The sequence below is a fragment of the Canis aureus genome, chromosome 6 (genome assembly GCF_053574225.1).
Source record: "Canis aureus isolate CA01 chromosome 6, VMU_Caureus_v.1.0, whole genome shotgun sequence".
Lineage (NCBI taxonomy): Eukaryota > Metazoa > Chordata > Mammalia > Carnivora > Canidae > Canis > Canis aureus.
In genome coordinates this window covers 76,028,524-76,041,287 of record NC_135616.1, presented here as the reverse complement: position 1 = coordinate 76,041,287, position 12,764 = coordinate 76,028,524, and the positions used below count along the sequence as shown (strand labels likewise).

The window sequence follows — 12,764 nt, the reverse complement described above, 5'->3', positions numbered from 1 at the left end:
CAGTGAAATTATATTCTAACTATGCACATATTTCAGACCAATTCTGGCACATAAGGCATTACTCAGCAACCTACAGAAATTAAATAATAATAGAGGATACAGATTGAAAAAGATAAATGTGGTTTCACAAGAAAATTTTTTTTATTTGACAAAAGCAAATTTAGAATTAGTTCTATAAAGGGTTTTAAATCTTTGAAAGGAAACATTTAAGAGATCATTTTTTTCAAGGTAACATAACAGGCCGATGAATCAGAAGTAATTCTTCCAAAGTCAGGAGAAGAAAAAAGTATTTAATATTTAAATATTAAATAGAAACATGAAAGTCTGCCAGTTCAAAAGGTTACATTTCAAATTTTCTTTATTTTTAGTTGAAAAAGAAGTTAAGATTAGTTAACTATGACACAAAAGATGGAAACAGAAGTCATATTTTCAGATGATACTTGGTGGAAAAATTAAAATTCTTTAAAATTAATATAAAGTCAGTATTCACATGGCATATGTTATTTTTGAAGTAATCTAGCTAATTATAACTGTATACTGCTTTAAATAGTAGCTTTGAGAGGAATTTTTTGGGAATTGGTATAAGTTGAGTGAGCCTTGTAGGTTGCAAGAATCAGTAACTAACCATAAGTTGCCACCTTACCTTTTTGTTTGGTTATTTCTATTTTTCCTTCCCATTTCAGTATATTATTAATAGATAAGCTCTTTTAAAGTAATACTGCCAGATTGTTTACTAGTTTAAAATTTAAGCCCTAAAAATGCAATTGTGGAGAATAAGTAGATATAAAGAACATTTTACTATTAAATTTTTGAAGTTTAAAAATATTCTCTATTAGCTGAAAGTGTTGAACTTGATCAACATATGGTATGAGCTAGCCTCATCCCCACCCGTTCTTTTGTTATCTTGTTATTGTTATAAGGCTTAATGACAGTTGTAAGCCATAGTTCTGGATGTGGGGGTTAGTCCACCCTGGGGAGAAGAGGAGGAAACAGCAGTGTGGATTATGGAAATATGGATTGATCTAAAAAGAGACCTCTTGTATAAGAATGGGCTCAAAGAAAAGCTAGGAAAAACTGATGAAAAGATGATGGAATATGATGTGAAAATGATCATTTGAAATCTTTCCTTTCATTCCCAGCTGCTATGTTTTGGAGAAAAGGAATGCATTTGTGTGTTAAGGGAGAGCTAAAAGAGGCCAGATGAATAGTACTACTTATAGATATATTTTCATTTTGGGTAAGATAAGTTATGTGCATTTTAATAGACTTTGCATATGTTAGACTTTTTAAATCTTAAAGACATAATGTTAGGTATGATGTTTCATAGAAATGTTTCAAGTGGTACACAACACTTGATTGGCCTTTAAATTGATCTAATTTCAAAAATTAACTTGATTGTTAAAAATAAAATATTTTAACTAATTGATAGTAAATGTTATACTTAAAATACTAGTGCTTATTCTATCAATTATTATTTGAATACATAGTTACATGTTTATTCACATGTATTTTTTTCTAGACAAGTGATAACATCACATCTTATTTTGGTAAGCTGGTATTAAGTAGTAACACATTTCTTTACCACCAGCCTATTTGACCAGAAAAGACAACAATGCAGTCTAGTGGTTGTTTTGGTGAATGCAGACATGAGGTCCATGTGGTTTTAACTAGTTTTTGATGTGCTTGTGTATAGTGAAAGAAAAATTGTTGCCTGATTCTAAAGTTTGGAAAAAGTTTGGGAGAAAGTTAGCATGACAGCAGAGAAATAAGGCATTAGGGAGAGCAACATATTTTGAAGGAAAAATTATGTTTTTGATTTTGGGTATGCCAGGTATTCTGGTAGGGATGTCTTCTAAGTAGTAGGAAACCTCTGACCAGAGTTTCCGAGAGGATGTCGACATAGTTTCACACAGCTATTAAGTAGCTGACCTGGGTTCTGAAACTCTTACTTCTTGCTAGAGTGCCCAGATTTTCATCTACTATGTTTAACAGTGAGATTGGATTCCCCATGGAGAAGTGAGGGCTAAAGATGGAACCTTGGGACCCCAAATGGAGAAGGCTTGTGCAGAAGAAGTCATGAAGCAGCCCAGAAAGGAATGACAAAGATGGGAGGAGAGCTAGATAAAGTGGACACAGACAGCTCAGGAAGATACTTGTAAGCTGGGGTTGTTAGGGAGAAACCTGACCTTCCTCAGATCAAGGGGAGAATCACTTTCATCTTCTAATCCCAAGTGTCTCATGCATGGTAGATACTGAATAAATGCATATTATATGAATAAATGAAACAGGACACATTATAGAAAAGTCAAATATGATAAAGACTGGAAAAAAGGCTATTAGATGAAGAAATTAGAGATCACTGGTGGCACCAGGCTGAGAAAAATCAACAAGAAGTGATGGAGGCTTGCTGGATTTACATCATACTTTCAAGAACATTTTCAGTGAAAGAAAACTATTTTATGTCTACTTTTTAGCTGACCAAGGTTGACCTCTAACTTTGCAGAATTGATTTTAGTCTACTTTTATAGATGAGCCACTCCTGTTTGTATAGTTATTCTTGTCTCTGTATATTCCAACACAATAGCATGTTGTAAGGAATATGTAGAAGGTATAATTTATTCAAGAGAATTATTACTCCTTAACTGAGAAAGTTTATCAAATGGCTATGTGTAGTTTTTGGTTTATTTAGCGAAATCCTTTACAAGATATTCAGGAAATTGTGTTTTCTCTTTAAGGTCATTTATGCCAAAGTGGACTAAACTAGGAGTGATCAAAACTCATTGCTATTTGGTGAGGCCTGTTTGGTGGCTTTCTGTGTGTGAAAAGAACCAGTGTTCACAGTTCAATTTCTCATAGAAAGACTTTTCTGCATTACAAGAACTAAAACCAAAATTGGCACCTTTACTTATAATCTCACCAAGAGGCCAGAGATTACGTCAGCAGGGAGTGTGAACTAAATTTTTATTCTAAGAGGTGGATATTCTATAATGGGTGCGGTAGAGTAAGTTTGCAAAATAATAGCTCACAGTATTTCTATTTAGAATTTCAAGAAATATTCATTAAAAAAACCCCACTATGACTTCAAGTTTAATTGTAGTTTGACATATTAAAAATTACGGGCATGTACATTTTTTATAAAAGAAAAATCTTGGATAATTTAAGATAACCTAAAAAATACACGTATAAATTCAGAGTTCTAGGAGTCCTGCCTGTTGACTGTATCTGAATAAGGTTTTATATTCAGTACTAAGAATTTAGCTCTTGCTTTAAATTGAAAGGGATAAAAAATCTAGCAAACTAATAGAATGGCTAAAGGTGTAACTAACCTGAGGGTGTTCAGTATCTGAGTTACAGTTTTGCTTGTCCATCTGACCACCATATACAGACAGCTTTGACCTATCTACAAATCTTCATTTTTGAGCCTAAGATAAATACATACTCTCTCAACCCTAACTCCCTCTGTTATTATTAACCTTGTTTAACGTCATCTTGCTTTTGTTACTCTAGTATTATTTACTTATTCTGGTATGGTCCTTGTTCTGTTATGTGACACATTTTTTTTCAGATTTTAAATAATATGCTTCAAATTTACTTGGCATTTTATTCCTCTGTGAGAATCAACTTAAGCCCTTCTTTATAAGTCTGTTATTTGAAAGGAGTTAGAAATATACTTTTACTGTAAATTTAATTTTCTCAGTAGTAATAAGCATAGGCATAAGCAGCATTTTTTTTTTGCCTCAGAAATTAATTTTGAGGGAATAGAACAACCTAGGGCAGGTAAGACTCATTTTGTAATTACTTATTATCTCACTTTTCTCCTCATGATTCCTCCATGTCCTGGCCTCTTTTATTATTTTTTCATATACCAGGTTGAACTTTGGTTTTGAAATATTAATTGTATAATTTTAGCTTTTATTATGGGAAATAGCCACCATCTAGAGACTAAGTGGGCATCAGCTTTAGGCATCTGCTGGTTATATGTTGGAACCTTCATGAAAACAAAGTGGAAAAAAAAATACATAGAATGGAGAATAATGGTTAGAAGCCTTAGCCTATGAGTTCATGGCCTGACTCTAACATTTGCTAGCTGTGTGACTTTGGACAAGTTACTTTGTCTCTTTGACTTCTTTTTTTTTTCCCCCACATATAAAAAACAAAACAAATTATAAGGATTAAATGAGGTAGTAGATGTAAAGGGCTTAGGTCAGAACCTGGCATAGAGTAAGCTATTATTATTACATTATTATTATTATCAATTAATAATGTTAAAGCCCAATGTGGGGCTTGAACTCACAACCCTGAGATCAAGATCTGAGCTGAGATCAAGACTTAAGCTGAGATGAAGAGTCAGATGCTTAACCAACTCAGCCACTCAGGTGCCCCAGCAATTATTTTATTATATATTTACTTAGGAAAATAAATAAGAAATAAGAAAACATGTAGACTGTTAAGTCCCATTTCCTTGAACTATGAAGGCAAGTTTATTCTGATTATGTATGCTAGAACAGTGTAATTTGACATGAGTTCAACAATTTTTTTTTTCAAAGCATGAGTGATGTGCCAGGCACTGGTTAGTAGGCATGAGAGGAACTCCAAAGTTGAATAAGCCCCAAAGATTTTAGACATTCATTTGCTTCCATTGATCCTGCTAATTGTAACCACTAAGACTTTTTGATTTTCTACTACTTTCATTGATCCCGGGTTGCTGATGAATGACATCTGTTGATTATAATGTTAGAAGTGGTTGAACACCCAATAACCTGTATCTTGAAACAAATCATTAAGAAAACAAAGACATATGTTTTCATCATCGTATGAGAAAATTCATTGTTTTTATAACCTAGGGATATAATGGAGTATTTGTTGAGGGGAATATAAAAATATGAAGAATAATATTGATCTTTCCTAATGTTGGAGAATAAAATAGTCATAGCTCTTCTCCATATGTTTTCCTCAGTGCCATTCCCTTTCTTTATCTAGGCTCAGTTTTCTCCTAGAGCACCAGTTTATCCAGCTACTTCCTGATGTCTCATCTTTACTTCCATACATATATCTTAATTTTGTGCCCTTCTCTGCATTCTTGATGTTACTGTTTTACTTCAGGCTACCACCACTCACCTTGATTATTGCAGAAGCTTTCTGATTTCCTAGTCTTCAGTCTTGTCCTTTTAAAATTTATTCTACATGGAGTAGCCAGAATGATCTCTCTAAAATTCAAGCCCAGTCAGATCCCTTCTTTGCTTTCAGCTCTTCAAAGCTTCCCTATTTCTCTTAGATAGGGTGAACCATGTTTTATTGACCAACTGAAATACTTATTTATCAGGGGGTTTTTTTGACCAATAATTTATATATGGTACAATGCAGGTCTCAGATGTGCAATGAAATGAGTTTTGACAGAGGCATATGCCCATGTAACCCACATTCCTTTGAAGATACAGACTTTTTTTTTCCACTGCAGGAAGTCCCTTCTTGCTGCTTTCTGGGTACTCACTGTGTCCCTTATGCCACCCAACAGCCCCAGGCTTTCACTGCTATCATTTCTGTTGCAATAAATTATGACTTGGATAAGTTTGAGAGTAAAAGGGGATGCTATTGATAAATTTCTTAAAAGATAAATGTGAAGTGCTGTAGGCAAACCAAGAAGAATGATTTCCCTACTCTTTGCATCAAGCCCAGACTTCTTAGTTAGCTTAAAGACCTTATGTATTCAGCCCCTTGATTATTTTTCAAACTACATTCTCTTATCATTTTTCTGAACTTTATACTTGTTCTTTCTCATTTCCAGACTTTTGTCTATTTTCTTTCCTATGAGGGAAGACTATTTTTATATCTTCTCTACTTCCCTCTTCTCATTCAATGGCCTGGCCAATTTCTCATTCTCCTTTCATTTCTCTACTTAGGTAGGATTTCTTCCCTTGGGACTTCCACTACACTTTTCCAGAAGCACCACTTCTAAATTTGCTTTACACATCTGTCTTCTAGACTTCCTGGTATTCTTCACTTTTCCTTCTAGTACTCTTATTACATTACAGTGTGATTGTCTGTGACTGCTATTTGCACATTAAATATTTGGTAAAAGAACATATATAACAATATTGATAATTGATAAAAATATATAACAATATTGATAATTGATAAAAATTAAATTCACATTGAGTTTGTCAGTATATGAGTACTAGTTAGACTTTATACCATTTTAAGTAAGTGGTCTTCATAGAACAGTTTGTATTTTATAATTGTGTAATTATAATTTAATTCTTCCAAAGTCTCCAAATAGCTAAATAGACAATCAACTATGGTTTTTCCAAACTTTTAGAATATACTATAATTTGCATTTCTGCTAGATGATTTGTAGACTCCAAGGACTTTCAAGGCATAGAGAAATAAATATACCATTGCTCCCAGAATATATACCCATCTAATGGTATGTTTTCCCCAATATCTTAAAGTATATAGTCCCTGATTTATGCTTTAAAACTAATATTCTATTCTTTCTTAAAGCTTCAGACAAATGACAAGATTCCCATCTGGCGTGTCACAAGATTCGCTATCTGGGGAAAATTAGCAGTTCAAGCATAGTTCTGAACTAGGTTCAAGGCAGGACCAGAAAAAAAGGATAATTATAATTTACTGCTCTGGAACATATCATATCTCTGTTTGTCATTTGTAATACAAAAATCTGTTCTCTAATGTGTGACCTACACAGTGAATGGAGAATATGTCATGAATATCACGACAGAAGGATTATCTGCACATGGCCTAGATATGAAGAATAACAGAAAAATATGAATCAAGAGTCTGGCAGCCTACAGAATGAGGAAAAATATAAATTAAAGATTAACAAAGAACAAAGAGAGATAACACTATTACAGGGCAATGAGAGAAAGAGAGGATATGTTTTCTAAGCGTACCTTTAATAATATCTTTGCCAGGACAGTTGAAGGGAAAGGCTTAATTTGAGGCTATAGAAGAAAGCAAGAGATAGTTTTATTCCTGGTTAGTACCCTATTTAGAATTGGTAATCAATCTTCATTGCGTGGATTGATAAATAAGTACATGAAAAATGAATTTTATTAATAAATCCTCCTTAAATTAAAAATGTCTGTTGGCAAGATTTTTTGATAGTTTGTTTATTTTTTTTTTAGATTTTATTTATTTATTCATGAGAGAGAGGGAGAAAAAGAGAGAGAGAGAGAGGCAGAAACATAGAGGAGAAGCAGGCTCTCTGCAGGAAACCTGATGTGGGACTCAATCCTGGGACTCCAGGATCACCCCCTGGTCTGAAGGCAGGCACCAAACCTCTGAGCCACTCGGGGGATCCCCCCTTTTTTTTTTAGATTTTATTTATTCATGAGAAGATAGTTTTAATTTAAAATAAGTATCAAATATCACAGCCCAAAGTAAGTCCTATACCTATTGAAATCGTGAGATATGCATATAGTATGACTTACAGGATTAATAGAATCTGCTTGTATTGTGTTTGATTAAATAGAAATAGGATACATTCAAATCTATATCTACATGTGTATCTATATCCATATGCACCTATATTAAATATATGAAAAATCTTCATAGGAGGCAGATAAATTATTCAGTATAATACTTTTCATCGTTTTATGTCTCAGTATGCTAATGTTTTGGCATAGGCCATTGAACCCAGGACCTTTAATGTTTTAGTTATTCAGTAAATATTTGTTGTGTAAATAAGTATCTTCATTGGAATTCATATGATGTTTGAGAATTCTTAAACAAGAAACTAATTAATAAAAGAGCTAACAGTTGTTAGGAGGTTTTTATATGCCTGACAGTGTCTAATCATTTATGTGGATTTCTCACATAATCCTCCTATAAATTCCCCTCCCCCCCCATCCACAGTCCTACAAGATAGATAACTTTTGCCCATTTTCTAGAGGAGGTAAATAGAGCACATAGTCAATATCTTGCAGAACCAGAATTTGAATATTAACTGCTTGACTCTGGAGCATTGTGCACTTGACCACTGGGAGTTTCCATCTAATATGTGTGTGCCAGTGTACGTGTATGCATGCATCTATTTTGTAACAATCTAGTCTTTAGTCTCCCTAGTTATGAATATCAAGAATCATATTTCCTTTTTCCTGCACAACATCCAGCTCTGGGGTGAAAGTCATGGTAGTTGACTAAGGTAAAACTTGTTTTTTTTTTTTTTTTGTTTGTTTTCTTTCTAAGAATTGAAGTATTTTCCTACTTAATTATGCTTATCTTGATTTAAATGATTGACATTCAGTTTTAAATACTTTAGTATCGGTAAATGAAAATACATTTTATAGGCAATATGCTATTTTACTATGTATTTCCTTCGATCTAGAAAATGTTATTAGTTACAATAAGGTGAATGAAGCAAAGAGGTATTGGTCTGAAAAGGGTAGGAGGTTATATGGTTATTAGAAAACAAAGAGAGTCTTCCTAAATGGCTTTTTCTTAGATAGAGTTGGATAATTGTTATTCAAATCCTTGATGAAAAGTTAAAGTTAACCTAGGTATAAAAGTTTGAAGGCAGTTTTTAGTAGAATTTTTGACAAAGAAACTTTGGATACCTATTTCCATGTATATGTTTAATTTCCTTTTTTTGGCTTTTGCACATTACTCTTAAATTAATGAGGGAAATCTATTACACCTTTTATTGACCAAGCAAACACCTATCTCACTCTGCCCAGCTTCAAATCTAGGCTTTGTCATTGGCAGAGGGTTCGAGGAAAGTGACTATAGACTACAGAGGTCTCCTCATCCTTCTGAAACTAATACAAAGAACCAAAATCCTTGAAATTTATGTTTCAAACAGCACAGTTCTCTTTATAGCAGAATATATTTGCTTCTCGGCAGTTATTTAAATCTTTCAACAATAAAAATTCATTTTTAATTTTTGAAAGTGAAGAATAATTTGATCAGAGTTCACAGTCTAAGTAGTTTTACTGGCAGAATGATTTCTTACTTATAGTACTTTCCCTAATTTAAGGAGGAATGATGAAAGAGAAATTTATTTCGAATTGAAATAATACATAAAAATAAATACCCAGAGAAGCATTCCTCAGCAGGCTCCATTATTCTGATAGCTATTCTTGGCTTTAAGTTTAAAATACATGCTCTAAGTTTTTTTTAAAAAAATCTTATTTAAAAATGAGATGATGATGTCTAAAGAGGCTAGACGTGTAACTTACCAGATTAATATAATCCTACCTTTCAATAAAATGACATCTGATTTAATCACCCTATTAGTATAGTTGTATTTCCCTTGAAATTTTAAAGCATCTTGCAGTGCCCCTGTGAGTTTGCTGTGGTGCCTGAAACATCTTAGTGTGCAGTATAGGAATCTCCGTTCTGCACCATGCAGCCGGCTTGTGACCAAGCAGCTTAGTGCATGTTCTTTGAGAAAAAAACGTTGATTCCCCCGTATAAAGCACAAACAGGTTGAATTTATAGTATTAATTAATTTTCACTTATTTGGGAGACAATATTCAAAATTAAGTAGCCACCTTTTTAGAAATTGATGGCCTTTATTATAATTAGATTAGAATTGACAATCCCCTTATTGCTACAAAATGGTTCTGAAAGTTTTACTGAAATGAATAAAATATGGATATTCTTATATTGTGTTACATTTTTCCTGAGAACTTTAGTATAAATTTAATTATATGATTAAAATTATTGTGAGGAATGTTAAGAAAATATGGTCAGCTTCTTTATTATAAAATTACATGTGTCATGGTTAGCAGAAAATGAATAGGTTGAATTTTGACTTTTCCTATAAGTAGTGTAAGGCTGGCTAAGTAAGCCTAGGTAACCATTTCCCTTGCCAGTGATTAGTTTAGGAGTGGCTGTGACCTTCTGGCTAATTAAACATAATGGGAAAGTCAGCCAGGAGTGGGGAGGGGCACTTATGGGAAAGGTTTCCTCACTGATAAAAAGAAGTAACAGAAAGAAATCCTTCTTTCACTGGACACTGCTGTGTCTTCATGCGGTGTGCTGAACTCTGGCAGCTTATTTTGTGACCATGAAGTAAAGTAGCTGAGGAGAAATACACAAACACAGGAGAGCAAAGTGGAAAGGACAGAAGATTCTGGAGTCCTCAAAGAGGATATTAAATTAATCAGTCCCTGAACAAATCTTGTCACTTCTTGCAATGAGAGAGTAACTATTCCTTATATATTAGGCACCCTTAACTGATACAGTTAGTCTTACTCCTTAATTACGGATGGTATTCAAATTGAATCAAGACCCTTAAGGGTCTGTAGTATAGGCAATCAAATGTATCTTGGAAAGCCCTCCCTGGTGATTCTTACATCTTCTTATCTTCCTTGTAGTTCTTACTGCCTTCCCATTGAGAACTTCTGGAATGAGATAGTTATGAAGTTAAATTCAGAGGACTTGATGAGTGATTGTATATGGGAGTTAGGAAAAGGGAGGAGTTGAGGCAAACATCATGTTTTGGTTTGGGGAACTGGGTAGATGGTGCAGCTCTTCTAGGTGATAAGGGCTACAACTAAAATATTTCAGTTCTGAATTTGAGGTGTCAGGGAACATGATACTGGAGAGTAGTTAGATATATATTCTGGAGTCAGAAATAACTGTGTAAGACTAAGATTTGGTAGCTGTAACCAAAACTGTGAATGTAAACAAAATCACCTAGGGCAAATAGATACACTTTATTGGCATGGAAGAGAGGAGTATATGGAACCTTAGAGAACATTAGTGTTTCAATATAGGGTAGGGGAAGAAGTAGTTGAGACAGAGGAAAAAAAACAGTTACTGGTGTCAATAATGACATGTCTCATTTCATTTTAGATTTTTCTCCAAGAAATTCTAAGACCTTTGTAGTTGTTGAGCTTTAATTAGGAGGTAAATTCTGTATATTTTAGTTTTTTTCAGAAAGTAGATTCTAAATGCTTTTTTCCCTTTTATTTGATCAATTTATAATGCTGAACAGTAGCCTCATGGGATAAAGCGTTAATAAACCCTTCTAACACTGGCAGTTTGCTCTCTTTTATGAGCTCAGTTTGACCATAAAGATTATTAATACAGATCTGGGATATGGTACCAAAAAACCCACACCCCAACATATAGATTTTCACCAGTCCTTATTTCCAGTCATTCATATGAAGGTAGATGTGTTGTTTTTAGGGAATATGTATATAGATATATGTGTATCATGCCCTTTGTATTTTGCTATTGATGTATATTCTATTTCATTCTTTTTGTCATTACTATTTTTAACATTTGACATTTTCATCAGTGTATTTTTTTTTGTATAAACATAAAATATTTTAGAGAATTAAGATGGTTTGGAAATTTCAAATAACTTTTCTTGGCTGAGGAAATTAAGTATTTCCTGGAAACAAAAGCCTGAAGTAAACAGAGAAACATAACTTTTGAAGAATTTTATCTTAAATCTTTCACATAATCTGTGGATCCCAATCTACTGTGCATGTGTGTATGATACCAAAAACACTTTATGATGGAAACGTCAGACTTTATGGACAATTCCAATACATATAAAAGTACATTTTCAATTAACATTATTGCTAAAAGAATAAAAAAAAAACCCAACAACTATTTGCATGTATCTTATTCTCCCTTCAACCTCTCTCTCTTTCTCTTTTCTTTTTTAACTTCAGTTTGAATAGCACCTGTAATTAAGGAAGAAAACCGAGCCCTGGGAGCTAGGTAGGACTTTCAGCTATTGATCTGTGTAAACCCAGCTTATACTGTCAGGGGAGAAACAGTCAACTGCTGAGCTGCTTTGTCACTGACATAAGCTGAGAGAGGATTTTTTTGTCTATACTGTTTATACACTAGTCTATAGACCTGCTGGCTGGTTGAATTTTAAAGAGTGCGGAGGTTTAAAGACTTGTCCCCTGAGGGATGCTTCTGCCAGTTGGGAAGCGAGCTGAGGCTGTTTTGCAGAAGTGTGTGCATGTGTGTTGCTTGTGGAAGAAGGGAGGGGGAGGGTGTGAAAGATTGAGCAACTAACTGGGAAACATTCTTCTTAATTTGAGTCTTAAAATTGCTGTGAAATATATTACTAATTTGGGTATATTTAGAAATAGGCAATGAGGTTTGAATATATATCTATTGTTACAAAAATTATATGACCCACTTTGCAGGGGGGGTTCATATGTGTCATAAATATGGTAAATAGCTTCACATTTTGTAACACAAGATAAGGATTAGCAATGGACAGATGAACTGTTCTTATTTGTAGTGAACTGTTTTCAGTGTTCAGTTACGTGTTCATAAGCAAACCAGGGTACTCTGCTTTAAAGATAGAAGGATTGCTTCTTTTACATGCTGCTTTTCTTTCTGCTTCAATGTTTTAAGGTCTTGAAGCTTTCTTAGGTATTAGCTTTGGAATTTTACAATGTTTTATTATTAGTTAATACCTTATTGCAGTCTACATTTTAAAAGAACATGATAAATTTTACGTTAAAACACTCAATACCATGATTCTGTAGAAGGCTTAAATATGCAGGTGTTAATGGTTTCTCTGGATGTAAGTTTTATTGGTAAAGAGGTAGTATTTTTTGGTGGGGGTGACTACAGCATTAAGATATTTGCTCTTTTTTCTTTTTAATAGGAAACATTTTCATAAATCTCTGCTTTGTCTTGTAAAATTACCTAGTTTTGAACTTATAATATGATATTATCTTCAATTCTAAAACTTAACTTTTAGAATCAGAGTTAATGTTGTTTTCATATATAACAAAATAAATATTTTTGTATTTTTTGCC

General features: G+C 33.4%; 1 protein-coding gene across 8 annotated transcripts in view; it reads left to right on the top strand.

The window, feature by feature from the left end:
• DENND1B (DENN domain containing 1B) overlaps positions 1-12,764 on the top strand; it is a 260,965-nt gene that overhangs the window by 85,958 nt on the left and 162,243 nt on the right. The window lies entirely within an intron of this gene.